A 24,765-nucleotide genomic window follows, 5' to 3' on the forward strand; every position below is an offset into this window, starting at 1 on the left:
CACACCCCAGGAAAACCAATGTGTGTACTGAAAACTCACAGCTTTTCAGAGGACATAATTGCAAATGGCAGGACAGGCTATCATGTTAATGATTACACCCAATATGATTTAAAATCCCAACTGTTTTGGCTTGTGTTGTCACAATCACTGGAAACATCCAGGAATATTTAATAGGCAGCTAAATACGTTTCACTGTGGTGCACAAGTAACACAATGACAAGCAAAATAACTCAATCACATTATGTACAACCATCACCCAAAGGCTCTTTCTTTGTGATGCATTGGAAAGCTGTAGCCATCTAGTTATAATATTGCTAAACCTCATATTTGAATGGAATTTGATGAATATCTAGAAATAGAAAGGGCACTGAGCAATAATAAATCACATGTACATTGGCTGTTGTACTTTCTCAAGTAATTTTCAGAATGAAAAAGCTGGGGTATGGTGTCGGGGGAGTCTGGTCTGACATGGCTCCTCTTGGGGCAAACCTTTAGGAGTTATTTGCCTGTACAGGGTGGCAGGGCAGGCAACTGAGGAAAGAAAGTTCAGGAAGGAGGAGGATCTCTCCTGGGGAGGTTCCCACTTGGAAAGCCAGTATCAGTTTTTAAGTTTTGGGGAAACATTGAATGTCGATACGTGAAGACAACATGGAATCTGGGGCATCGTGGAAGAAATTCACGGAACTGATTGAAACACACCAGGAACAGTATTTTACATGGTCCCTCCAGTGACTAGTACAGGCACACCCTGTGGGAATTCTAGTCCATGTGGGGAATCGGAGCTAATGTAAGACATAAAGAGACCCCCGTAGAAGGGCAAGGCTTCTCTGGGAGCTTCCTCCGTTTGGTGGGAGGGAAGTCACTATGTACAACTTTTTAGAGTAGCACTTAGGAAGACATTGCTTTCAGCTAAGTAGCAAAATCTCCATTGCAAAAAAAATCTGTTATTTGCTTTATTTAATCTACAGAGAAATTTTTCACTTGACAAATGATTGTTTATCAGTGTGCTAGTGCATTTTGACAAAAAAGGCAAAAGTCCTAACATTTAACAATATGAATGCATCAAAAAAAAAGTAAATGAAATGGAGAATTAGCAGTATGTGTATTCTGCCGCATTTTCTTTTCTGGTGTTTTTGATTTTAGCCATTCAGACAGGTGTGAGGCAATAGGATACCTCACTTGTGGTTTCAATTTGTATTTCCTTGATGATGAGTGATGTTGAACATCTTTTCATGTGTGTTGGCCATCTGGATGTCTTCCTTAGAAAAATGTCTGTTCATGTCTTCTGCCCATTTTTAATTGGTTTGTTTTTTTGTTATTGAGTTGTATAAGTGCTCTATATATTTTGGATACTAACCTTTATCAGAGATGTCATTTGCAAATATCTTCTCCCATTCAGTAGATCGTCTTTTAATTTTGTTGCTTGTTTCCTTTGCTGTGCAGAAGCTTTTTTATTTTGATGTAGTCCCAATGGCTTATTTTTGCTTTTATTTCCCTTGCCTCAGAAGAGACATATCTAGAAAAATGTTGCCATGTCCAATGCTGGAGAAATTACTGTCTGTGCCCTCTTCTGAGATTTTTATGGTTTCAGGTCTCACATTTAGGTGTTTGGACCATTTTGAGCTCTGCAGAAGTTTCTATAAGAGATACATTAAAAATAGCCTCAATAGTCGACAAAATAGTTTCGATAAATTTGATAACCTACATACTTACAATGGGATATTATGCATTCATAAAATGATATCATAAAAAGGCATGGAATCATATGAAAATTTGCTTTCAGTATAATCAAAAATAGCAAGTTTAGAAAGTGTATGTTGTATAAATCAATCTTATAAATAAATGCATTCATAGAAAAGTGTATGCAAATATTAAGTGATTATCAGCAGACCATTTTAATTTTCTTCTTAATCCTACAAAGAACCATAAAAATGTAAACTTAAAAAATAAGTGGAACAAAATTTTCAAGCTCTTAGGTGTTTTTTAATAGTGGCTACCGTTCATGACAAATAGATCAGATGTGGAGATTTAGTGAAGCCCACGCAGCCTCAACGTGACTGGTAGTGATAATGGGATAAAAGAGAAACACTGGCCAGGCATGGCCTGACATTGTTAGGGGATGTTGATGGTAAATTGAAGTAGAGCTCTGTGTTTCCCCTGCTTGAATAGACCAAAGTAACTGGAAGGCCTAGTAAATGGTTCCTTACAAAAAGCTCCATTGGGCCGGGTGTCCCAGGCTGACCAAATGGTACCACGTCATGCTCTGGGGCCCTGCATGGTCTCCAAGGATGCGGGACAGCAGGGGGTGGTGCTGTCTGTGGTCTGCAGCTGACACGCAGAGCCAGGGAGGCAAGCCCACAGCTCCTTCCTTTTCAAGAAGCTGTTACAAACACAAAGCAGTCAGTTCATCTCGTCAACCCTCCCAGGACACACAGAAGTGTATTACAAAGAATGTCCTGTGCCCTGTTGGAAGCATCAAGTTGAAGACTCTCCCTGATAGGTATCTCGGAGCAGAATGCTGTCCTGGGGCCGTGCCAGCGGCGCCTGACTGTCTCATTTCCAAGGCGGCAAGTGAGTGATAATTGCAGGATCCTATTTTGAACAACACTACAGCAGGGCCCGATAAAGTTTGTAACTATTTAGATAGAAATCTGAGAACTCTAAACAATTTATTTACAAAGAAGGACACAGATAGGTTTTAACTCCCTCATAAATCGGCTCTCCTTGACCGCAAAGACAGCAGATAGGAGGTTCTTGGGGGAATCAATTAGCCCCGGACAGGGATTATTCTCTCGGCCGGCCTTCTTTGGTGTATGGCTTTCGTAATTAACAGACTGGGCCAAGCAGTTACCAGCACTAAGCTGAACATGGAAAAGCCCTGGGGCTTCACTTTGAGGTTGGGGTAGGAGTTCCCTGGGAATACTCAAGATGAGCCAGGGAAGCATCCTGAGTAGATGAACTGTCTAAGTGCCAGCATGGAATCCTTAGACGAGAATTCGCAGCCTGGGCACTCTTGACCTTTGGGGCTGGGTCTTCTTTGTTGTGGGGACAGTCCTGCCCATGATAGGTCCTTCAACAGCATCCCTGGTACCCTCTGCCCACCGGATGCCAGCAGCACCTCTCCCGTTCCCAGCCGCGATGACCCAAATGTCTCCAGACATTGACACATGTTCCCCGGAGTCAGAATCCACTCCCCACGCCCACCCTACCCCCCAGCCCCCCCGCTGCCCGCTCCTTTGAGAACCTTAGACAGAGACATTCCTTGGGTTTTTCACAGTAGTTTTTCAGGGGTTAATTTTTTTTTTTCCTAAGTGCAGATTGATATTTGGATATCATTGACTTCCCTCCTCGCCTTTCTGAGTGCTCCGCTATACGATTACATGTTGGCCGATTCTTCCATCTTTAACCTGAAGCTTTGAAAGGAAGCAGCTTTTATCTTCTCTGTTACATGGAGGGGGGCTGCGTGGGTTTGAATATCTATTGCTTTGCATGCAAATTTCAATCCTCGGAACACCTTCCCACAGTTTCAGGGGAGACACTGAGAATCCACCAGCCCTTCCAGTCTTGACCTTAGGCCTGTAAACAGACTGGAGGAAGCCTGAAAAGGTCATTTCCTTCCCCCTGGCTAGAAGACCCAGGTTTTCTCGCAAGATAATTTCAGAGTTTTCCCACCTTTTAGCTCAGAGGAAGGAAGAGAACGTTCCCTCCCATGTAAGATTCTGTCCATCCCGCCCGGGGCCATAAGGCAGACACGAAGGCTTTTTTTCATTCATTTCCCATTTTCATGTTGTTCTCCATGCTGAAGTCTCTTCTTTGTCCTGAAAACAAACAAACAAAAAAGAGTTGTGGGAAGGCTGCACTGGATGCCAATTTTCTTGATTTTTTCAGACGGGGCAAAATGAAAAAATTCAATATGTTGGCAAATTCGACCACAGAATAAAGCAAACGTGTTCTTTTAGTTCGCGTAGCAGTCATTAAAAAGAACTCGGACGTTTGTTTTTCCTCCACCAGCTCTTAATTGCCCAAAGACAAAGGAGAATGGGGTCTCCATCTATGCGCTGTTATGTCTATGCTTCACGAAGGTCTGTCTCCAAAGCAACCTCTTATCAGGGCAGAGATGGCTTCGCGTGGTGACTCCCCTCACTGTTAACACAGAGCCATAAATTACAAGGCTCTGGTTTTTTTTCTCACAGTCTACTCGTTTCTCTGGGGAAAAACAGTGTCTTGCCAGGCCCTGCCCTTCACAGACCGTGTACAAACGCATGCCAGACTCCAGCACGTGGGGAGGAGAGCAGGCCTTCCATTCTTCCTCTCAGACCAAGCGTCCCACATCACAGCACAGTTGTTTTCCAAAGTTCAACCTCTCGAGAAAATATTTCTCCACCCGTCTGAAAGCCTCAGCACAGTGGGCAAGTAGAGGCTGACACGTAAAACTGCAGTCATGGAAAATGAGACCCTGCTGAGGGAAAAAAGTGACAATCACAGCGCTCCTCCATCCCTGGAATTATAAGGTGTGAGAGCGGGCCAGGACCTAAGAGCCACTCCTCCACTCCCATTGTTCTTCAGATTCAGAAACTGACACTGAAAGATGAGAAGGGAATTGTTCCACTGGAAGCGGCCGGTTAATGGCAGGGTTGGGACAAGAATTTACCACAATTCTAAGCTCTTTTCATTGTAATTCGCTACCTGTCCCAGGCAAGAATGCTGCCTGCTCCTGCCTCAGGGCCTTTGCACGGCTGTTCTCTGGCTTCACTGATCTTCCCCCAGATAGTGTCCTCTCTCTTTCATCCGCTTTATTTAGGTCTCTGCTCAGATGTTGTCTCCCCAGAGAGCACCCTTTCCTCAATAACAGCCCTTGCCTGTCCCCTTTCTGTCTGCTTATCTCGCTTTTCATCACCGCATTGACTGCTACCTGGCATTACGTTTATTTGCTAAACAGGGCGCCAAAAGCATCTGCCAAAATTAAATCATAGACATTTGGGTCAGAAAAGAGAGGCCTTGCCACATTCCTGCGAAGCTGCAGTTACAAAAAACTCAGCAATGGTTAATAATTATGAAAAAATCTCACAAGTGATCAAATAAACACAAATCAAATGATAAGATACCATGTTCTTTTATATCATGGCTTATGTCAAAGTGGCCAATAAGCCACCTTTGCCAAGTCACTTTTTTGTTGCTTTAAACCTTTCCCCTCTGTGGTCCTGGGATACCACATACCCGTGGTATATTATTAGAGAAACAAACCAATAAAATGTGTGTGTGTGTGTGTGTGTGTGTAAAGAGAGAGAAAGGGAGGGAGGGGGAGAGAGAGGAGTTACTTTAAGGAATTGGCTCAGGTGGTCAGTACAGAATCTGCAGGGGGGCTGGCAGGCTGGAGGCCTAGAGAAGAGCCAATGCTGCAGGTCAAGTCCAAAGATCCTTTGGTGCAAAGAACTCCTTGCTGGGGGGAGGGAAGAAGGAGGATCAGTCCTTATTCTACTCAACCCTTCACTTAATGAGGCCCACCCACGTCATAGAGAACAATTCGCTTTACTCAAAGTTCATCAATTTCATGTTAATCTCATCCAAAAGCAACCTCACAGAAACTTCTGGAATAATGTTTGACTATTATCTGGGTACCATTGCCCAGCCAGCCGACACAAAATTAAGCATCACACCTCGTTTTCTTCCTACCACACCAAATGCTCTGTCTCAGTCTTAACCGAAATCTCCTCCACTAAAATGATTGAAATGTCTCATGTCAGGGTCTCAGACACAGCAAGTCAAAATACAGGACACCAGTTAAATTTTAACTTCAGATAAACAACAAAAAATGTAAGCATAAATATGTCCCAAATATTGCATGGGAAATACACCAAGAAATGGCTCATCATTGATTTGTATCTCAGATCTGGTGGATTTTTCTCACCATCTTCACTGCCCTGTATTACTTTCTTGAGCCATGTGACGACCCCAGCACATTTCCCTGCCTCCATTCCTGCCCCTCATGGTCTGTTTTCTCCTCAGCAAGTAGAGTCATTTTTATAAATGTGATCTCCCTTAGTCTAGACCAGAGAACATACAGTAAAATCCATTAGACCACGCTTACTCTGCTTACCAAGACTCTCTAAAAGGGGCTGATGATAATTCAAATCTGAATTCTCCACAAATCTCTGTGTGGCCCTGCCTCTGCCCTTGGGTCTCAAGGGCACCTCTTTATCTCAAGTTTTCCGTTTCTCAAGTTCACAATTTGTGCGGGCCTCAGTGTGTATTGCACACCACCTTTCTTCTGCCTGAGAATATATTCCTTTAAATAATTTTTTTAAATGTTTATTTTTGAGAGAGAAAAAAAACAAGCCTGACACGGGGCTCGAACTCACAAACCGTGAGATGGTGACCTGAGCAGAAGATGGAAGCTTAACCAACTGAGCCACCGGGGCACACCCGCACCCAGAAACTCTTCTTTTAGATAAGACTGCTCCCTCCCCCGGCCTCAGCTCAGACGCCAAGGTCCCAGGGAGAACGGCCCAGGGAGGACAGTCCCAGCCATCTGTGGACTTTAGCTGCTGTCTTTACCTTCCACAAGGCACCTGCTGTGCCAAGCCTTTCCCACTGGAGTGTAAGCTTCTCAAGGGCATGCATTCTGCACGGTTTACTCTTCTGCCCATCCCATTCCTTCGTCTCTTTAAATGTGCTGGTCACCTCTTGTTTTTCAACTTTATGTTACCAGAAAAAAATCCAATAATATTATCAGAAATTAAATATAAACACTCTGAAAAACTGTTGGTAAGCCCTTTAATCGCAAAGAGCTTCTCGAAAGCGGTTTGGTATATTTTAAGAATCAGAATCTGAAAATGTCCATTTCTTTGTCTCACTGATTAGAGATTTAAAAATCTGTTCTTAGGACATAATCTATAATGTGGGCAAGGATTCATCTATAAAGATGTCCTTTGTAGAGAAAATATATGGAGAAACCAGAGGTTCAGCAGTAGGAAAATGAATAAAAATCCTAGGGTCCATCTATACTCATGGGACATCCAGCTTTCACAAATGACATTTTCCTTCTAGGATAGATACCAGTGCCATATATGCATCTTTCTCCAGGCACGTTCAAATATTATTAATTAATGAAGAGCTATGTGTAAAAAGATTTAAGCAAAGCCCCAAACTAGGACCGTGTGACTGTTTGCCAGATCTAACAAGGAACTTCCACCTTTATGTCTGTAAAGAACGTCATCACATCATAAAGGTGAGAACTCCTTCCACAGTCACAGCCAATATCTCCTGCAGGGTCTCAGCACCTTCACGAGGCAGAAATGGAGAGCCAGCTGGTCCTGATCAGAAAGTGCTTTTTTGTTAAGTGTGTATATTTATTCTGAGAGAAGAGTGGGGAGCAAGGAGAGGGAGAGGGAGAGAATCCTAAGCAGGATCCCACTGTCAGCTCAGAGCCCGACGCTGGGCTCAATCTCACAAACTGTGAGATCGTGACCTGAGCCGAAATTAAGAGTCAGAAGCTTAGCCAACTGAGCCACCCAGGCACCCCAGGAACTGCATGTTGAGATGTCCTGGATCGGAATATCCCTTACAGAGACAATCCCTTCTCATCACCTCTCAATGTTAAATGTTCCAGGACTGCAGTTCCTGGTACCGTAAGAGTGCTTAAGGCAGATGGGAAAAGTTGGTGTGTGTGGCACCTGTGATGTGACTAGCCATAGAAAGGGCCTGGGACGGAAAACATCTCAGAAACTGCCTATTCAAAAGTTGTGATCTTCATGTATGGTGTTAGGGAATGACAGACAAACTGAACCAAAACATTCAGGAATATTGGCATTTTCAGATGATCAGACCCCTGAATAGGTAAAGAATGCTCTCAGTGAAGGGTAGCCAGAGGAGACCAAGGGACCACTGAGCTTAAGTCTGTGGGGTAGGGGACAAGGCCATCAATTCATGCTTTGTCTTTAGGTCAGACGGATTCACAGATAGTAAAGAGACACACGTCACTAGAAGATGGTAAGATATAGATCCATTGACCAGAAGGCTGACAGGAAAGTTGGGGAGATGGATAGATATGGAAGACGTTATATACATGAGCACAAAAGAGAAATGAAGAGTGATATAGGAGAGAGGAAAGAAAGGGAGACAGATGTGGAAGAGAAAGAGATGGATAGATGTTGAGAATAAAAATTTTCTATATTACAAATTCCAGAGGGGAGAGGACTGGCAATTCTTTGGTCACAGAATGATCAACAGAACCAGTTAAGCCACCGACGACATTGTATGAGCTCATCTTCTGAGGGTGACAATTCCATGCTTCTAAAATTCAATCAGCAACAGCCAGCTTGCCAACATTGCTTCAGTGACTAATGGTCAACCGACTTTTGAAATTCCGGTTTCTAAACTTCTGACAATTCCTGAACTCGGTATTTCTCTAAGCCCTCTATAAACCATTTTAAAAATGGTGTGAGAAACAAGAGGCGAATATCTGTCAAATATTAGGAAAGACTTTTCTAAGCATAAACTAATTTTACAAGTTACCAAAAAGTAGATATATAGCAATAAAATATCAGAGATATATGAGTGTCACAAACACCATAAACAACATTGTTAGGCAGATAAATGAGAAGCTATATTTGCATCAAATGAGATGAAGCAACTTGTGCTCAGCAATCATGCGATTTGGAAAACTCTCACGACTCAGTAAGAAAGACATAAAAACCCCAATAGCCAGATTAGCAAGAGACATGAAGACAAGTCACAGGAGAAATACAAATGGAAATAACCAAGTGCAAATAAAGTGTTTCCCATGCAACCGTAAATCAAAATCAAGGAAATAAAATCAAAGAAATGCAAATTAAAATCATACTGGCATTTTGCACAGCACTGGCAAAGATCAGTCATGGCTAAGCCAGTTTTAGCCAAGGGTGTGATAATGTGGATGCCCTCAGCCATTGCTCAGGGGGGTGTAAGTGGAAGGATCTTTCTGAAACTTCCATTGGCAAGAGCCTTAAAACAGAACTCACACCTTTTACTCAGAAGTCACCATGAGGTATCTCCTCCTTGGAAGTACAAGAAACTCTAAGCAAAGTTTTCAACACAGACATTCATTACTGAGATATTTGTGAGCGTGCAACATTTGGAAAGCCGTCCAACCGCCATGAGCATGATGTAAATTCTGCTCCAGACACACGATGGAATATCTTACAGTCATTATAATGGAGTTTGGAAGAAATTTCAGTCACATGTGAAAATGCTTGATCTATAGTGAAATAAAAAGCAGAATGTAGACTTGTATAAGCTTTGGATTCAAAGTTCACTCAAATGTGTGTCCATGATTCAAATTTTATTAAGATGTATATAGAGAAATACAACGAAACATCCACCAACTTTTCTCAGTAGTTACTTTTAAATAATTTGATTATAGGGGATTATTATTTTCCAAAGTCTGAGCATTTTCTCCCACTGGCTGTTAATAAGGCCTCTATTCAAAAGACATCTAACCCTTGTCAAGTCATGTTCTTTCCTTTCCTTTTGTTTTTCTTAAACACAATTATACCTTTCAATAAATGCATAAAAGTCGTATCTGCTGTGAATCCGGCTGGAGCGCTACATTTTAACAGCATCCCAGGCTTTCTGCGGGTCTGCGTGGCTCTTCAAGAATTCCCCCTCATCTTATAGCTGGGGGTCAGTGACTTCTGAGTCCGATTCATACATCATCCAGAGCACGGGCAGGAAAGAGAATCAAATCCTGGACCTCCTCTAGTGGCTGTTGATGTAACCCTTAATACACTTGCCATATGGCTTAATCCAGAAAGGTTTTCACCATCTGAAATTTACAATTGTTCCCATGCCGGGGACTGGACCTTCCTCTCGGCCATGGGTTGGTTTGGGCATTCTACGTGCTCCTTTTCTTCTCGTAAAACAACGAGGTTATGGCTAGATTCTAGGCTGTGTGTGTTATGTTTATAATCACACACGTACACACAAGCCGCAAATATTACAGATAAAGTTCCAGCGACAGGACAAAAAAAGTCATAATAAAATAATATACAATGAAATGAAAATAAAAGTTATCTAAATAATATGAGCCTAAATATTAAAAAAAAAAAAAGGTTAAAAAAAAAGACCAGAAGAAAATTTTACTGATGTATCCTTTGGATTACAGGAGGGTGGATTTTTGTTTTTTTCTTTATACATTTCCCGTATACTCGCGTTTCCATCACGGGGCAGAAAAAGGAAGCCTGTTATCTTCAGAATGGGGTGGGTGGGGTGGGGTAGGGGGTAACGTCAGCAAAGAGAATGATAAAGCTGATCTCGGAAAAACAAGTCCCCTAAATGAAGGCTGGCTTGCGTCTAACATCCTCTGGAGGCCAAGGCCACCCACATCATCGGGTGGCAGCTGTGCCCTGAGGCAGGCTTTATGGTCCCCTTTGCACATGTGAAAAGCAAGACTTAGGTAGATGCCCTAGGGTTCCTGGGGCCACACATCTGGTACACGGGGGAGTGGAGACATTACTCTTCGTTCACCTCCTGGGGGAGGGGAGTAGACCACCACTGGGTGACTCCACAGAGAAACTGTTTACTGGGCACTTGCAGGAAGTTTCCCCAGAGTTCAATTCAGAACCAGCCCTTCTGGGAACCCGAGGGACCTGCATTTTTCCTGCCCTGGAAAACGAATGGAGCTTACCATGCATGCGTCAAAGCACTCTCGAGGGGTTCAATGTTGTTTTTCCCCAAGTACAATCATAAAATCAACTGAGGGGTGGGTTTACTCCTCCTTGCCTTCCCTGTTGTCAGGCACCCTCGCTCCTCCCCCAACTGGCTCTTCTGCTCTCCACGTGCTGGGAGACAGAGAGGGGGACAGGGTGGTCTGGGAGGGAGGAGGTCACATGGTCTGGTTGATATTTGCAGCATTATGACATCATTCCCCGAAGCCGCGTTTCCTGGAAGGATGCAGCATTCGGCAGCACCATTGTGGGTAGGGTCCCAGTGCCCCTCGGGAAGGACTGCTGGATGCCGCCTTCTGCAGACCCCCTAGCATCCTTTGTTCTTCTGGAGAATGTAGCTCGTTTGGGACTTAACAGAATATTATAGGAAATCTTGTGTCCTGGAGAGCTGAGGAACGCTGCTCCGTTTGGCTTTTGAGTTCAGTGTTGCATCGACGAGGAAATGCTTCTTTGGAGTCACGCTTTTTTCCTCTGTTGCGTTTCCGACTTTCCTTAGTGACACAGGAAGCCGTGAGCCCCCTGTACCCACGCCAAGTGAAGCAGGAGTTACACTTGATGTGATTCAGGCTCAAGTGTACCTTTTGCCTGAAACGATCAGATAGCTGGGAGCAGAGGTATTTTGAATTTTCCGTTCCATTTGTGCTTGAATTATCTAGGAAATGGTTCATTTCGTCAGTTTGCATAAGGAGAGTGCCTCAGATGAATCCCACAGCTTGATGTTGGCAAAAATGCAGACTATCTTAATTATCAACCGGACCAAGTTGACTGCTTTGTCCAAAACATGGAAAAGCCTGAGTGAGGCCAGTTGGAGAACAGGTTCAGGGAAGGCAAGCAGGCTTCTGGAAGTCTGTGAGGGGCCACTGATAGGTAACTGAGTTTGTCAAGGAAGTGTACCTCCCTCCTCAAGTGCATGCCCGTTTGTCTGTGTTGCTCTGACATCCAGACAGAAGGTTTGGAGAACTGTTTTGAAATAGAACCACCTGAATCCGTGTACTTCCAGGGGCCAGACGCCGAGCTTTCTTACGGGTTAACTCGTTAAGCCTCACATCGACACGAGGCGTAGGAGGTACTGTCCCCAGTCTGCGGATGAGGAAGCTGGTGTGCATTCGCCCCGACTGGGTTTGCCAAAGTTTCACAGCTACGAGGTGGCTGACCTGGCTTTGAACTCATGAGTGATGAAGTCCCCAAACCATGATCTTTCTAGGTGACCACACTGCCTTTTGAGTTCCATAGCAGAGAGTAAAGGACCTTTGGGTTCAGTATCTGGTGAAATACTATTTGGGGCTCAAGTTTTTCCAGTTCTTTATTTCTGGTGAAAGTGAGAGGGTAGATGGGCACCCACTGTTGCAGATGCCCCACCTTGATGGCCAGACCCTGCCTTGCTCCTCTGGGAGGTGGGAAGCATCTCCATAGAGGGCAGGACTGGTCCCATACATGTGCACGTTAGGAGTACTTTTTGACTTTGCAAAGCAGGTTTGAAAAAATACACACATTTTTGCACATCTACACACACACACACACACACACACACACACACACACACCACAGACCATTCCTACCTCCTCTTAGGTCTTGTCTGGGACCTTTTGAACTACTCTTAGAAGGAAGGATGTGGCTTAGTCACCAAGGATTTCTGAAATATTGGCATGAAGAGGAAATTGGGTATGATGCAACATACCCAAAATGGGTAAAAGGGGGTAAAAGGGAGAAAATTGCATCCGTGACAATTATTTATTTTCTGAGAGAGGGTCCCCAACTTTGCCCCACCCCCTGTATTTAAGTTTGAGAACTGTCAAAATAGCTGTTTCCATTTCCATTGCTGTACAGGGCCCCCATGCCTCAATTCCAAGTTCAGAAGCCTCAAGACTGGTGTTTGAATGATGAATTCCTGACCGTCGGGGATGGGAAAAGACTTAACCGTAGAGATGCCCCATGGCAGAGGCCAGTTTCAAACTTTCTCTGAAAGTGCCTGCCAGAAGGTAGGGCACACTGTGCCTGAACACCCTTTCTAACGAGCCCTCACTGCCTTCCAAGCACCACTGTCACTTTTGACAGCGGACTCTTCCAAAAATGTTTTCCTTATATTGAGTTGAAATCTGTCTCCCGGCTTAACTCACAAAACGAGTCAGCTGGCCTGGGGACTGACCCTTCTAGCTGCACAGAATGCACCAGGCACTGCTCCAGGGGGAAACCATTCATCTAGACTCTGATGGCAGAGACTGGCAGGTGGCTGGTGGGTGCAATGCCATGGCTCTGGTTAGCCACGATGACCTTTGCGCGTCGTTCTGACTCTCGACTTCGACATCTGCCTCCGTGTGGAGATTTCTGTACAGAGCAGTTCAGTTGGCATAAAGGAGCGTTCAAAGTCCCTTCCTGAACGGGGCACCCTGTGTCACAAGAGAGAACCGGCCACCAACTTATTACTTACACACTATGAAACTTAATGTCCTTCAAGCTCCAACATGCAAGTTAGGTTTCTATCCTGAAGGCAACACATCACGGTTGTTTGACCAACTATTGTTGAATGAGGAGATGGGGAGGAGACAGAAGTATGGTTTTCTTTTTTAGTTTTTTCTTTGAGAATCCATTCTGGTTGAAAATATGGCTGTGTTCTTTTCAATGTCTCTAAGTATCAATTTTGTACATCATTAGTAATAAAAATGTCATTTTATTTATTTTTGAGAATGGGAGGGGGGGATGCTGAAAAAGAAAAAAAAAACCACAATGGGAAAAGCTTGCTTTCTGACCCATTTTTCACTCTGCCATAAAAATACTGTCATTTCCTAAGCCACTCACACATAGCTTTCATCACCTGGGCAAGGACTAAAGCTTGGAAAACACAGTCAAGCACACTTCCAGGAAATGTTCAGCTTACATGGTTTCTCCACCTCTTAGAAGAGTCTCTTTGTATCATACAGCTACTCTAAGTGCATCTCATCTTTTTTGTGGAAGGAAATTTGTTAGGAACTGACTTGATACACATACGGTTAACCTTTCTCCAAACAAAGAATGCACTTAGGTAACAATAATAACAAGACCTTTATGTCGAAAGCTATGTAATTACCTTCTAATTTAATATTGCCTTTCCCCCAGGAAATCTAAATTATTGAAGATTTACCATAAGCTGAAAATTATGGATTCCCGAGGAGAGGGATTGTTGCTAGAAATATAACAATTTGGTCTTTTGGTGGTTGGAGGGAGCAGGTTGAGTTTTTGGTGACGCGGAAGATTAAAGCGAGCACTTGGGCACTTTGATGATGGGTGAAGAGATGATGCGTGAAAAGATGGCTATGGTTTTATTATCAAGGCTTCACATCTGCCACAGGAAGAGGTCTTTATTAACTAAGGGTCGCAGCCACATCACTTTTGTTATTAAACGTTTACAAAAGCCTTCCTGAAAAAAAAATAATGTGGGCAGAATATGTACAAGGAGGGTTTCGGCATCTCATAAAACTGACACTAACACTTTTTCCCCAAAGATGTGGGGGCAGGGGTGAGGGCACTCAAAGAGCACGATGAAACCCTCACTCCCTAGCTATCTGTCTTCCTTAAAAGCGGGTTCCAACTCGGATGAGTTTTGCGGTCAGAGAGCAAGCCGAATTCCTAGCCTCTGGACACACCGGTGGTGAACAATGATGGGCAAGTGTGTGTGCACGCGTGCCCGTGTGTTTGCACGCAGTGCATTTAAAACACATATACTGTCCGTTATTTCCAAACACTTAAAAACATACTTGCCTTTGCTGGCTAGGGAGATGGGGGGCTCGGCAGTTCTTATGAATAACGATGCTGACACGTTAAAACAAAAGAATTCAGGTGTTTCCCCGCTAGCTCCCCCCCTCCCCAAGGGATTTTGTAGGTTAATGAATTAATCAAAACCAAGTGTGGACTGCATTTGAAACTACACAGGGCCTGGATCTCCTTGGATCCAGCTGCTCATACTGATGTCAAAACAGTAAAAGCATCCAAAAGTGATCTTGGGCTAACATGGAACTTGGGCCCGTTATTTTTAAACAAAGCTAATGAAGGATGTGAATTGCAACTCTGGGACAGACTAGGACAGTAGTTATTAAGTACTGATGTGGGCAAATGTTGCTTGTCAGCAGAGATAATAACGAATGGGGCAGCTGCTCAGATTCCTGACTTCGAGATGCTCTCTCCCGCCCACCTCGCCTTATCCATCTACATACACGTTTTACCCTTATCCCCTCCACCCCACACAATTTTTCCCCCCTGGAGACCCGGTGACAAGCCACAGGACATCTATTAGCATGCATTAAAATAAAAAGCATCACTTGGAATCTCTACTTTAGTTGGGGCCAGTCCAGCATCCTCGGGAAGCCAGAATTTGCCAAGTTTCTCTCTCTCTCTCTCTCTCTCTCTCTCTCTCCTGGAATTCAGACATTTAATCAATGACACTTGCTTTGCCAAGGTTGTAAAAATAAAACAACTCTCAAAGTGCTAAGCTTTTGTTTTGGTCCATAAAGAAACTCAAGCACTTCAGCTGGTGATCAGAGTGTAAAGAACCAGACCCCCATTGAGCAGAAAAGAGTTGCACGCATGTGCAGGAGTGTGTGGCAAGTATTTGGTGCCACCAAACATGGAAAATAGTCACCATGAGGGGCGCCTGGGTGGCTCAGTCAGTTAAGCATCTGACTTCAGCTCAGAGCATGATCTCGCGGTTCGTGGGTCCGAGCCCCACGTCGGGCTCTGTGCTGACAGCTCAGAGCCTGGAACCTGCTTCGGATTCTGTGTCTCCCTCTCTATCTGTCCCTCCTCTGCTCACACTCTGTCTCTGTCTCTCTCTCTCTCAAAAATAAAGATGAAAAATATTTAGAAAAATAGTCACCATGAAAAAGACATAATATACCCAACAGTCCAGCTAAATTTGCACTCCTGATGATCTTCAAAATCTTATCTTACCTAAAACTTCTGTTTCCACATTTACTTCTGGTTCCGTATGTATACTAAGAGTCGTTGGATTTTGTACACTTCGTATTTCCATTACTTAAACTGTGAAGTTATATGTGTGTACACATGCATGAAAACTTCTTTGCATGGCATTTTCACCGTCTCATATCCCAACATTAACATGTCACTTAACATAAAATTCATAGCATGGACATACGCGATATCCCCCCAGAAATGAAAAAGCATTGCAGTGTCTTCTATTTAAAAGCTATCCGTCATCATGATGCACCCTCGGTGGACAGTGTGGCAATTTGCCTCTATGTCATGCTCAGTGTGCCTGAGTAAACAAGGACTTGCTTGAGGGACACGGAATCCACTCATCCTAATAGACTAGGTGGACTGTGTATCGTAATCTTTTATTCTGTGGGATAGGCTGTTCACTTTATTCGAATATGCATGGTTTCATAAAAACAGAGGAAGGACAGAGGAAGAACTCTTGGGGACATGTGCTAGGCCAGCTCCAAACTGGGGTTTGCAGCCCCCCTAGATGGGGGAGAGTCCGCGGTAAGCTGGATCCAGGATCCAGAGCCTCGAGCTGGGCTGTTGCGGCCAACGGCTCTGCGCACACTGCCTGTGGGTCTCGTGGGTCCCTCAGTCCCCCTTATTCCCAGCCTCCGGGCCAGGAGGACAGCTGGACCCAGTAACTGCATTCTTTCTCCCACCGATTGAGATTAAATAAAAGCTGGAGGTGCTGATGCATTATTCATGACTTTCTTTGTAATGGAATCCAGAGTACATCTGAAGGCTCTCGACTTCAATATTTGCTCTAGGCAAAAAAAAAAAAAAAAAAAAAAAGAAAAAAAGAAAAAAGTGTGGGGCCAGGGGTGGTGTGGATGTGCCTGCCTGCCCGGCTTGCCGCAAAGATTCCATCTGAGAGCGGCAAAGTGGCCTGCCACCAAAGAAGCCCTTTGGTGACTTACAAAAAAGTGGAAGCCTGTTTTTAAATTCAGGGCGACTCTTCCCAGGTTAAAAAAGAGAGGGAGGGCATATTGTAACCCTACCTGATAGAAAGGATAGGCTTCTTTTGGTATCATCTGTTGACCTAAACCCCAAACTAACTTTTTAGTTTCTCGCAAGCTCAGGGAAACCCTTAGGGCAATTCCTTTGTGAGAGAAAAGAAAACGGAACTGCATCGTCCTTGCGTTTTGCCTCTGAATCGACAGGCTTTCTGCTTTCCCAGGAACCCGCTGCGGATCAGTGGTCCCGTCCGAAGGTTTCTAGCAGGTTTCTAGTACTAACGTACCCTGCACAGAGGGACCGCCTGCAAATCGGTTTTTGGCTGACACCTTTCACGTGCGATGTCATCTCGTTCTTTCGGAAGGAGCCTTCCTGAGACGCTACGCTGCATTTCTGTTCCAAAGCTCCCACGAAGACATAGCAGTGGCCATCCCTTTCCTACAGAGGTTTTGCAACGTTTCCATGGAGGGACTTTGTGGCTTCGTGGGGGTGACATAAAAGGAACGGAGGATGCGTGGGAACTTTGTGTTGGAAGAGGCTTGTCTAGCCCGGTAGTGATTAAGAGATTATAAATTGTGTTTTGTCTGAGCGGCTCACATGGCTTTCGATGCTATTCCCATTTAGGGTTGGCCGCCGGCGGTGGAGGTGGGAGGCGATGGGAGACGGAGAGGCCAGCGAAGTTTCTAAGATTACGTGGCAAGTGGCCCCAAATCCGGGTGCAGCTCAGACCTCCTCACTCGAGAACGACACGTGCTCTGCGTGGGTTTAGCTGGAGACTGTGTGGGGAAGGGGATTTCGGAAACGGCTGCTTTGGTTCACTTTCAGGGTTTTGGCATTGACGGTGACGCCTGGCTCCCTGAGCTGCGATGATTTACAGACGTGGGCTCCGACTCGTCTGTTACACGTATGTCACCCAAGACACAGAGGAAGGATCCTTCTTACTTTTGTTCGTGCTGTGTCCAGAGGGCCGCGCTGTGCGCGTCTCCCTCTGGCTGGCCCTGGAGGAGTCCCTTTTACCTAACATGTCACTGTAACTCAGAAGCCCCAGGCTGTGCTCAGGACTGCCCCGCAGTGCTGGCAGCTGCTGCCGTTTGTCTGTGACAGGCGAGCAGCAATGTGTGGTCTGTAACACAGGGGAGAAAACAGGAAGCTCTCCCTCTTAACAAGCTGGCTAAGCAAGAAGCTTGAAACTTTCTTTTTTCGCGCCAGTATTCCTCCTTCTTCCCTAAAGCTTTGTTTTTGTGCTTATAATAAGACTGCTGTCAGTTGGATTCACTCTCAAACCTCATTGTTCCGAAGAGAGGAGGTAACATGATAAAGGCGACCAGAAAAAAATGTTTTCTTGCAGTTTGGCATTTCTTACGAAGCTAAATATAGTTTTACCATGTGATTCAGACATTGGTGCTCCTCGGTATTTATCCAAATGAGCTGAAAACCTATGTCCATGAAAACACCTGCACACAGATATTTATGGAGGCTTTATTCACAGTTACCAAAACTTGAAAGCATGCCTTTCAATAGGTGAATGGATAAACAAATTGCATAATATCCATACAATGCAATAGTATTCAGCAATAAAAAGAAATGAAGTATCAAGCTATAAAAAGACACAGGGGAAACTTGAATGTACATTGCCAAGGAAATATGGAAGCTAATCTGAAAAGGCTAATAATACTGTATGATTCCAACTCTATGACACCCTGGAAAAGGAAAAACTATGGGGATGGCCAAAAGATCATTTATCGCTAGGGCTTAGTTGGGGGGAAAGGACTGATATGATACGGTCATGGTGGGAACATGACTTCATGTATTTGTCAAGCCCATAGAGCGTACAGCCTAGGAGTTAACCCTAATGTAAACTGTGGATTTCACTTAATAAAAGTGTATCGATATTGTTTAGTTGTAACAAATAGAACTCACGAATCCACGATGCTAAGGGGAAATTTGAGGTGGGGGAATGAGTCTATGGGAATTGTCTGAACTTTACCTTCAGATTTTCCATAAACCTAAATAAAGTAGCTTTAGAAAATAAAGTGTACTAATTAAAAAAAAATAATTGGTAGGTGGGAGATAGTCAATACACTGGTTTTTTGATGGGTAGAGTGGGGGCAAAGTGTTTGGGGCCTTTAGGATATGAGTAGCAGGCACTGTATGAATCTCACATAATTCAGATTTCTCTACAGTCACATTTGATAGGCTTTGATTTTGGTTAAAGTGTCACTTGAATGTGTTGAAGAAATTCAAATCAAGAATCACATGGCCACCTTTTCATCTGGGAGTCCTAGTCCTTTCCTTCCCCCTTCTTTTCTGTTCCTTTCTAGTTGTAGTATGAAGATGGGTGAGAGAATAAAAAAATCATCATAATCAACATCTTCATAACTTTTGTTTATTGACAGTCTATTGAACATTGTAGGAGAGGAAGAACAGTCTTTTCTCTACCCATCTTAGGTTCATGGGCTGGGGCCCTGTATATCGGACTAACACAAGACAGATCACCAAAAGAAAAACAAACAGAAATTTATTAGCACGTGTAGTGCAGCACAAACCTATGAGAGTACCCAGTGAGGAGTAACTCAGAGGGGTGGTTAAAATTTGGGCTTATAGAGCATCTTAACAAAAAAAAAAAAACATTCAATCAGGACAAAGGAAAAGAATTTTTAGTTTTTAGGGGTGGCAAATTGTGGGAAGGTAAATAAATGGGGAAACTAATGGTGGATAAAGGCTAGTTTTTACAAGTTTATTGTGTCGATTCCTCTGCTGACATCTCTGGGCTGATGTGGGTCTAGGGTTGTCTCCAGAGATCAATTTCTGTTTATCCTGGTGGGGGGTGGAGACATCTTTACAAATTTGAATTTGTCTATTTGCTTTTAGTCATATAGGGGGAGGGCAGAGAACTTTTCTTATATCTGCTTCTTCTCAATTGCCTTCAATTCAAAATAATTCTTATGCTCAAGTGGCATATTTTGGGGTGGCATATTCTACTTTTTAGCATCTACTATGAATATTGAGTTATTTTAAGTACATGGAGAGATACAAAGTTTAACCTGAGATCCTTTCTCCTGGATTCTTAAACTCTAACGGAGAGATGATAAACTAACACATGAAGAGAACTACCATAAGATCAGCAATCCCACTTCTGGGTATATACACAAAAGAAATGAAATCACTATCTTAGCAGTGTAACTTACAATAGCCAAGGTAGGGAAACAACCTAAGGGTCTGCTGATAGATAACTGGACAAAGAATATTATATGGCCAAACACATATATAAATATATACATTACATATATTACATATATACACATATATATTATATATATGTATGTATTACATATACATATATATGTACATGTATATATTTATATTTATATACACACACACACACATACAGAATATTATTCAGTTTTTATAAAGAAGGAAGTCCTGACATAACAATATGGATGAACCTGGAGAACAGAGAATAGCATGCTGAGTAAAATAAGCCAGACAGAAAAAGACAAATACTGCAAGGTCTCACCTATATGTGGAGTCTAAAAAAGTTGAAGTCATAGAGACAGAGAGTAGAAGAATAGTTACCAGGTGCTGGAAGGTGGAGGAATTGGGGAGATACTGGTCAAGGGTACAAACTTTCAGCTATAAGATGAATAAATCCTGGTGACCCAATGCACATCGTGGTGACTACAGTTACTAAAACTCTAGAGTATACTTTCTAAGAGAATGGATCTTACATCAAGTAATATGTATCAGTGCCTCCTTTGATAAAATCATCACACTTGGTCCTTGCCCTTGTAGAGCTTAAAGTTTCTAGAAAATATAACCATTAAATTACAGGTAATGACACACAAGTGGTTGATCACTGTCTCCACTCCACTCCTTGTACTTTTCCTGGGATGCTTGGGACAATGTAGATATGGAAGAAACGAGAGACCAAGCTCAGTGTCTTTGGAGGAGAAGGGTAGGGATGAGAAAGGAATGGAGGAGAAGTTTCAAAAGATCAACAGGACCGAGTTTGACAGCAGAATTCTTTAGAAAATTTTGGTGGAGGGTCATGAGTCAGCTTTCCAAACTGGGAGTGAAAGAGGGCTTCAGCGACCTCCATTTGGACCTCAAACTTTCTAATTTATTAAGTTCTTCTTTCTAACTTTTCTCTAAACTCTGGCAAAAGACCCTTTGGGCAAAGCATCCCCTGATGGGAACTGAAACCACCACCACCTCCCCAAGCAATAAAGACCCTTCTGAGCCAGCAAGACTCCTCCCACGATAAAGATCATGGTGATGATCAACTTGACTTTCGCTGTCCACCTGCACATGCTTGCCAATCCTTATCCCACATTTTCCTTACATAAACCTGGAAGTATTTTTGGCACTTTGGAGACGTCTTTGAGACTTAGTCTGCTGTCTTCCCTGTGTTGGCCTCACTGAAATAAATTCCTTTCTTGGTTCACCAGCACTCATCTTTCTGCCTTTGGATTTTTTCAGCAGTGAGCGGCCAAACACGGTCTGTTTGGGAACCCCTGGAGCCAGATGCTCCTGGACCCTTTTGCCCCTGCTCCAGGAGGAAATATTGTGAATGAAAGGTGGAAAGATAAAATTTGAAGACGTGTCTTGTACCCTTTCCTGCAACTTCCCTTTTCAAGCCTATATGGGGGATGGGTTTATTTATTTACTTATTTTTTGGATATGACCCCATGTTAGGAGGGCTATGGAAAGGGGAAAGAAATCCCAGATGGATTCTGTTGATACAGGAAATAGGCTGAGAGGCTCAAAGAGGGAGGAGAAGCAAATAGGATTGTGTAGTGGGAGAAACTAGCCCAGTGTGGAGGACCCAAGAAAGCTGCCTGGAGGCAGCACCGTCTAAGCTGAGACCCATAGTCCTGGAAGGGTGGGATGGGTATGACAGCCACAGGAGGCCACGAGAAAGACTCTTTTTTTTTTTCCCAGAATGACAGACTCTTGCTGACTCTGGAGCAGCAGGCAGGAGCCCAGAGGGCATAGGAGGGTCTTCAGTTTTATCCTGAGAGTTGAGAGCTGTGCCGGCACACCCAGGCCATTTGCTCTAAGGGGCAGCTTGGGGGTGGTGGTGGTGACAAAGGACAGAAGACATTGGATCCAAGCTGGGAGTGGATGGATTTGCCAGCAAAGGGAAGAAAACATTATTCCAGTTGGGGGAACAGCAGGAACCTGGGACAAGAGACAGCATGGATTCTTGAGGTTTTCACTTTGGGCAGTTTTGACCAGACAATTTCTGTTGGTCTTGCACTCAAGTTGAACACATTCTTTCAGAAGCAAAATTTGGCTGGATCATTGGTTCTACCAGCTTTCCCAATTTCCTCCCAACTTCCACATTTGGATAGTTCTTTATATATAGCAATTGTTCCTGCCTTCACCAGGTAAGGCAGAAGTCTTAGAAAAAAACCCTGGGGTCTACTGGTAGGCACCAATCAGTTTTAAAATCTATTGCCAAAAATACGTACAGAAGGGACAATTAGCAGTGGATTAGTAGTTTCGAGGTGTCTGGCTGTGCCATTTGTGTGGCCACTGCAACTGTTGGACATTTAAAGTGGGACAAGTCCAGGGGAGCCTGGGTGGCTCGGTCGGTTAAGCGTCCGACTTCGGCTCAGGTCACGGTCTCGCGGTCCGTGAGTTCGAGCCCCGCGTCGGGCTCTGGGCGGGTGGCTCAGAGCCTGGAGCCTGCTTCCGATTCTGTCTCCCTCTCTCTCTGCCCTTCCCCCGTTCATGCTCTGTCTCTCTCTGTCTCAAAAATAAATAAACGTTAAAAAAAATTAAAAAAAAAAATAAAGTGGGACAAGTCCAAATTGGTATGTGATGTAAGGGTCTCAAAGACTTTGCACTAAAAAATGTAAAAAATCTGACTGATAATGTTTATATTGATAACATGCTAAAACAATAATAATTTTGGATGTATGAGGTCAAGAATATATTGTTAAAATTAATCTCAGCTATTTCTTTTTCCTTTTTTATTGTGGTGTATTCGTTCATGAGGGCTGCCCTAACAAAACACCGCAAACAAACAAAATGCCAATAACATAAATTAATTTTCTCACAGTTGTGGAAGCTGGAAGTCTGGGATTAAGGGGTCAGAGCAGTACCGCCCGTGAGGTCTGGTGCCTGGGGGGCAGTGTGGTTCTCTGAAACTTAGAACACAGCCTAACCCCTGGGGTTTCGGAACCTTGGGGTCTATGCTGGTAGGAGCAACCTGCCAATCTCTGCCTACATTACCTTCAGGGTTGTTCCTCCCTTTTCTTGGAGGATAACACGTGTTCACAGCTGGATAACTCTATTGTTCTGTCCCTAGAATGACAGAAGTCCCCCCACCTTCCTTCATTTTGGCCCATCTCTGTCTCCCTTTGGCCCATCCCAGACTTCCAGCTTCCACAACTATGAGAAAGGGGCAATGTTTCTTCCAGTATAACCCCATCTCTAATACTGACTTCTGCTGAGATGTCTGACTGCATACATACGTCATACCTGTAATCTTCATCAAATGATTTCCCAGCCACATCCTTGGTGTTCTCTCCAAGACACGCAGGCTCATTTTTTGCAATATAGATAGGCTGAGAATTTCCAGTCCTTTGGGTTCTGGTTCCTTTTGGCTAAACAAACCCTACTTCAATATACCCCTCTCTTCTTATATTTTACCATAAGCAGTGAGAAGAAACCAGGACAGGCCTTCAACACTTTGCTTAAAAATCTTAGCTAAATATCCAAGTTCGTTGCAAATTCCACCTTCCACAAAGCACTAGAACACAATCCAGCCAAGTTCTTTGCCACTCTATAACAAAGATGATCTTTCCCCCGACATCCAATAGCATGTTCCACATTTACATCCGAGTCTCATCCATGGCACATTTAACATCTGTCTTTCCATCAACAGTCCTTCAAGGCAACCTAGACTTTTCCTAGCTGCATTTCAAAACTCTTGCAGCCTCTGCCCATTAGCCAGGTCCAAAGCCATTTCCACGTGTTCAGGTGTTTGTTACAGAAGTACTCCCCTTCTTGCTACCAAAATGTATATTAGTATGCCAAGGGCCACCACAACAAAATGCCACAGACTGGGTGGTTTAAACAACAGATTTATTTTCTCACAAGATCTAGGTGCCAGCAAGTCTGGTTTCTCCTGAGACCTCCCTCCACAGTTTGCAGATGTCCGCCTTTTCCCTGTGTCCTCATATGGCCATTCCTCTGTGCTCAAGCATCCCTGGTGTCTCTCTGTGTGCCCAGATTCAGTCTTTTTATAAGGACACCAGTCAGATTGAATCAGGGCCCACCCTAACAGCCTCATTTTTACATAAATATCTCCTGAAATACCCTATCTCCAGAGTCATAGTCTAAGGTAGGGGGGTTAAGGCATGTGAATTTCGGGAAGATAAACTTCATCCATAACACGTCTACTAAGTTTCAAAATTGCAAATATGGCTTGTGTTCACAGCTTGCCTCCTATTTCTACTGGATGGCATAAGTTACCCACAAGGGAAGGACCATCCCAGTACATTCACTTTTCAGCTGGAGTTCAACTATCTAGTTCCCTGTTGACACCCAGTTACAAATGGACTTTGCCCATTAGGGCCTAGGAAAAGGGCCTTGGCGTGACTCTCTTTTTTCCTGATGTCCTTTTCACATATGAACCCAGTTACTCACTGAACAGGATGATAACTTGCAGACATTTGGCCACGGGGAGTAATGCAGGGACTTCCACTGTCACCATTCAAAATCCCCAAAGCTGGAGGTCTAGGATTCATTTCAAAAGCAGCACCATGTGGAAAAGTTCACTCTCTTGTAGGTCACAGGGCAAGAGGCTAGGAACTTACGTGGTACCTCACTAGAAATTTCTTTGCCAGGTTTCAAAGACACAGACAGAGGTAGCAGGTGGGCGTGTGTTTAGAAAATGTGCCTGGAGAGTAGGGTGTGTACGTGTGTGTAGTTGCTTAGGACTGCTGTAACAAATTCCTACAAAGTGAGTGGCTTGGAATGACAGAAATTCTCTCACAGTTTTGGAGGCTAGACATTTGCATACAAGGTGTCTGCAGGGTCATGCTCCCTCTGAAGGCTCTAGGCGAGGGTCCTTACTTGCTTCTTCCTTGGCTTATAGCTACATTCCTTCAGTCTCTGCCTCTGT

General features: G+C 43.9%; 1 protein-coding gene and 1 long non-coding RNA gene across 2 annotated transcripts in view; one reads left to right on the plus strand and one right to left on the minus strand.

Moving 5' to 3' along the window:
- LOC109491637 overlaps positions 1–24,765 on the plus strand; it is a 309,568-nt gene that overhangs the window by 267,578 nt on the left and 17,225 nt on the right. The gene's annotated exons all lie outside the window — the stretch shown is intronic.
- On the minus strand, positions 1,514–10,889 carry LOC123379866. Its single transcript, XR_006584814.1, has 3 exons — positions 10,664–10,889; positions 3,673–3,818; positions 1,514–1,637 (listed from the first exon to the last, which is right to left on the minus strand). It is a non-coding gene; the product is annotated as an uncharacterized LOC123379866 (long non-coding RNA).

The sequence above is a fragment of the Felis catus genome, chromosome C2, assembly GCF_018350175.1.
Source record: "Felis catus isolate Fca126 chromosome C2, F.catus_Fca126_mat1.0, whole genome shotgun sequence".
In the NCBI taxonomy this organism is placed as follows: domain Eukaryota; kingdom Metazoa; phylum Chordata; class Mammalia; order Carnivora; family Felidae; genus Felis; species Felis catus.